Consider the following 5,198-nt stretch of genomic DNA (forward strand, 5'->3'; position numbering starts at 1 on the left):
ACATTGAAGCTGTAAATCTCTCCTTCAGATACTTTCACAGCTCCATCTCTGCTCTTCTTGAACCAGGTGAAGTTGCTGACTGGAGGTTTGGCTCTGCTGGAGCAGGTCAGGTTCACCCAGCTGCCTGCTGACACCAAACCTGATGGACTGATGGATGCTGAGGTGTCTTTAGGAGCATCTGGAGAAATAAAAGAGAGAAAGTGATATCCCATATACCATGGTGTCCTGAAGGATTCAGTTCAACAACAAACTCTGATTGTCTTACATGAAACATTGAGAGTCTCTTCTGTCTCTGCTGTCTTGGTGTCTTTTCCTTGGTTCACAGGATATCTGGCAGAGCAGCTGATCTTCTTTCCATCATGTGTGTCTGACAGAGTGATGATCTGCTGGATTTTAGTTGTAAAGCTTCCATCTGTGTTTTTCATCTATTTTGTTGTGAGAGTCTTGTTGGAGATTCCAGGTGAGTTGAGGAGGGGAGTGTGGACAGGGAGTGAGAGCTGAGCAGGTTATAGTGACAGACTCCTTCTCCTTCAGATCACCTGGGATTGTAATATCGGGCCTCCAAGGAGAATCTGTGGTTTCACATCACAAACGTATTAACACTAAAGCATACATGCAGTTTGAACAACTATGGATTCTCAGTTTTGTCAATATAAACAACAACTGACAGTCAAATCGATTAAACCTGAAACATCACTGGTTAAAAGTGAGACATTTGATGTTTTTTGTTAATATCGACACATTTTGAAGACCATTTCTGCACCAAGAATTTCAAATTGTTCGTCTATAATGAAAAGAAAAAACATATCTACAAGAGGAACCACACACACAGCTGCTTTCTCTGGGCATGTTTGCAAAAAAATGAAATTTGGGTTGTTGTTACATTTACAAGAGTCCAAAGTGAAATTTGAACAAAATACTTTTATGTTTCCACGGTGAACTGAATTAAATCATCGACGATCTGCATGAAATTCAACAACTTAAAACTAGTTAATTGTATTCTTGTTGAGATGACATGATACAATTGAATAGGAGTGGTTAGTTGCCTGAACTTGTGATGTTACAAGATCACGTGAGATTTCCAACCACAGGAAAATCACTGGGGTTATGAGAGGCAGAAAAGCGTACACACTCCACATGTCTGCTGTTGCTATTGGTAAATGGACTGATTCTTATGTAGCATTTTTCTACTCTCCCAGACCATAAAGCGCTTTATACAACATGCCACACAAGCACTTTCTCAATGCTTTTAAGTGCTTTCAAACTAACATTCACACCTATTCATACTACGATGGATGCATCGGACAGCAATTTAGTATTTTGCCCAAGGATTTTTGGCATGCAAACTGGTGGAGCCAAAGGTTAAACCAGCAACCTTCCAATCAGCAGACGACCTGCTCTACCTCCTGAACTACAGCCACCCATATTGTGGCTTAAAGCTCAATAACTGGCAGAGCAGCCAGTCTGAGCGGCCTGTCATAGACCTGTCGAGGACAAAGACGTAAAGAAAATTCTGTTTCAAACCTTGCTGGCTTTAAGTAAATGATTCTAAATTGCCCATAGGTGTGAGTGTGAGTAGGAATGGTTATCTGTCTCCTTGCAAACTAAAACTGACGTAGAAATGAATTAAATCTGAAAAAACATCTTCTTAAAAAAAATTACAATAAATTTTCTCTTCTTTATCTCATATTATGTTCTTTTATAAATGATTTGTAAATGTCTGCATTCATTAAAGAGAGTGAGTATCAGAACAAAGGTTTATATTATTTTTTTGATATAAATGGATTAAAAACTTCAGTCTTTACCTGTGACTGTTATTTGAAGAGGATCACACTGAGCTGTTGCCTTGAATGGTTCACTCTCTACTCTGAAGAAGTATTTGTTTGTGTAGTTTGTGGTTAAATTACAAAACAGAGTGGTGCAGTCTCCCTGACTCAGGTTTCCAGTAATACTTATTGGATAGATGCTAACTGCTCCACTACTGTTGAAGAGCACATTGTTTGCCTCGTTGGCAAATTCGGGATTATTTTTAATCCACACTCCAAAAATTTCACTTTTGCTGTTAAATTTCTGTTCTTCTTTGGGTCTGAACCTACATGGGATTTGCAAACAAGATCCACTCAGTGCTTCCAGCTGCTTTGGTGCAGTGATGAAAAGGTCTGCTTTATAGGAATAACCAGCCAAAGCACCTGTAAATACAATTTAATGATTAATCCATTCACATATCAGTATTAAACAAAATAACTACATGTTTTTCTACTCCCAAACAAAACTCTCATCTCTGATTAAACTATTTGCTACACTTTAGTTAGCGTGAATTTTTTTTTTTGCATATTTCCATTTTAAATTAAACATTTAGCTGATATTCCAGAGATGGTAGGAACATTTCCACCACCATCTGCTGTTTGGATGTAAGATGGAAATCTTCATAATCAGAGTTTCAAAAACTGTCTAGTGTAATGCTTGAAAGTGCCACCAAAGTTTTTTGTTCCTTAGGTGTTAACATTTTGTACAAAAACATTTTAATTTAAAGTCAGTACAAAAAGTAAGTCTATGTTCACTCTGTTAGTAAATGAAGTTTACGTTGTAAAATAACTCCAATAATGACTTTGAAATACTGAAATACTCACCTGAAACAAACAGGACAATCAGTAACATGCTGACTGTCTCCATGTTCACACACAGACTACTCTACTGCCTGGATTAAAAAAAGACAATTTCATGTACGGAGCTCTAACACTGTACTTAATATTTTTAAAGCTGTTTTATCATAAAAATGTTCCTTCTTCATTTATACAGATCTTGTTTTTATTTTCTTGTAGGATTTTGCTTTGAAACATGGTGAAATATAAAAAATGTAACACAAAGCAGTTCATATAAAACTTGAACATCAGTAAGTAAGATTACTTTACATGTGCCTGTCAGTGCAATGAAAGAAAAGTAAAAAGTTATTGAATAAAAGCAATAAAATGTTTCCTTACCAAACAATCCCAAGTGTAGAATTATTGTTTTGCAGTTTTAGAAGAATTACAGTGGACCGTGTCGCCCAGCTGATGTTGGAAAGAAGGAAGTACAGAAAGAGAATTTGTTTAAGAAAGTGCACTCGATGCCTCTGACAAAAACTCTTCAGTTCTGCTTTTCTACAAGTAGGCTACTTACATTTACATGTATCTTTTAGCAAATCTGCAGTGACTGCATCAGCACTAAAATTAATCACAAAGTGTGGGAAAGAGCACAGTAACACTACAATTTGGTTGTTGAGCAGCAACACCAGGCATTTGATTTCTGGCACATAAGTTTAGTTGTGGAAAAATCTTATTTTATATCTGAGCTCAATAAATGTTAAGCCATTTTTAATTTAGCCATGTTGTAATGAGGCCACAAATGTAAATTTGGATTTGGGAAATATTAATTATTATGATACATGATAAATATAAACTATTAAATCCCCCCATCTAATGAACTAACATGTATCTATAGATATAGATACATGTATAGATACACTAAATGACAAATACTTTCTAATTTTACTGGTCAAAATGCAAAACCCTAATCAGTCCATCTAGTAGATTATTTAATAAAACATTATGGTACAAATATTACAAATTGTTCATCTGAATTACTTTATTCCCAAAATCAGATCTCAGTGAATACATGTACTGGCTTGCTGTCGTAATGATCGTTTAAGTGGTCCAGTCTACTTAAGATCAAAGTGGGCCATATGTGGCCTGTGAGGTAAAATGAGTTTGACACACCTGATGTAGAGTTCTTCATGGAATTGGTTTCCATGTTCAAGGAGCTTCATGGGTTCATCACCAAGCACAATGCAAAGCATAGACTACAGTGGCATAAAGCACACCAGCACTGGACTCAGTGCAATGGAGACGTGTTCACTGGAGTGATGACCTTTGACGTTTACCAGGATTTGCTCATTCAGTGCTGTTCTGCTTGTCTTGTGGCCTGTTGATATCCAGCTTTAATAGTAGTTGTTAATGGAAGATCGCTGAGCTAACAGGTGCTTTACAGTCAGGGTGGAAACTGGTCTTCTGCTCAATCACACGTCTCACATGTGTTACACGTCACGCATGTCATTGGTTCTGCTATTATAGTACAGATACAGTGACTTAAAATGGACAGCAGATCTGTGATGGGCCCTTAGCTGGGCCTTGGCTGGTCTTTGAACTTAATAACATCTCTTCTAGTGACATCAAAGAACAACTCAGTCTGAAACTAAGAACATGTATTCTTCAGTGTGATCTATGTGTACAGTACAGTTGTAAATTTTATAAAGTTTCAATTCACACGTATCCATAAAAGACCCAAAGTTCTTCACAAAGAAAAAACAAAAACAGGTTATTGGAGTATTTTATAGATTTAGTGACAATTAAAGCCTAAAATACTCTTTTCATAAACACTACAAAGAACATTTGTGACACTCACAGTGCAGCTCTGGTGAAGCCTACTTATTCAATTTGATTGATCGGCCAGGAAGCCAAGAACCCACGCATGCACTGGTTTATGACTAAAGAATTACGGCAGATCTTTCAAAAATTGCACGAACAATGGAAGACCTGCATCTAATTTATTATGAAATTGTAGCTCTACACATAGCCATTTGAGAAAGAAATACTTTGGTTCCTCTATTGCGTAGTGTTTTCTTGAGATTGCAGAATAAAATGAAAGAGAATTACAATAAAACATATGAACTAAATGCTCCCAATGTCAGAAAAAAGTAGTAATGAAACACCCAGAAGACTAAAACAATGTAAAAGTAGAGTCAGTCTTGTCCTTCCTGATTATGTTCAGCAAAAGAGGAAGTCACTGTGACAGTCTAAATCTTCACGCTTAAATATTTGTTTTTTCTGTCACTCACTCAAAGCTTGTAAGTTTAACCTTAGAAATTTAAGGACAACTAAACAGCAGGTACAGACAGAGTACACGCTGTTTAGGAAAGTGCAGTTTTCTTGCATGCAAAGTAAAATATGTTCTTATAAATTAAGAACATACGAACAAGAAATTCAGTTGCTCTGTGACAGATTCACAGCCTCTGTCTCACGCTATCTCCCCCTATTCTAGCTTTGATAGGCTGCACTGCCCAGCTGGCTGCATTTATAAAATCAAACTTCCAGTGTTAAAGCTGAAGAGAAAAATTTCAATCTTTGTGTGTACATCAGCTTCAGTACTAACCAGTGTCACAG

The 5,198-nt window shown here is 36.7% G+C and overlaps 1 pseudogene; it reads right to left on the reverse strand.

Moving 5' to 3' along the window:
- Nucleotides 1–2,658, reverse strand: part of LOC113029882 (B-cell receptor CD22-like) — a 5,157-nt pseudogene extending 2,499 nt beyond the window's left edge.
- Between the last annotated feature and the right edge of the window lie 2,540 nt (nucleotides 2,659–5,198).

Source organism: Astatotilapia calliptera, chromosome 9, assembly GCF_900246225.1.
Source record: "Astatotilapia calliptera chromosome 9, fAstCal1.2, whole genome shotgun sequence".
NCBI lineage: Eukaryota > Metazoa > Chordata > Actinopteri > Cichliformes > Cichlidae > Astatotilapia > Astatotilapia calliptera.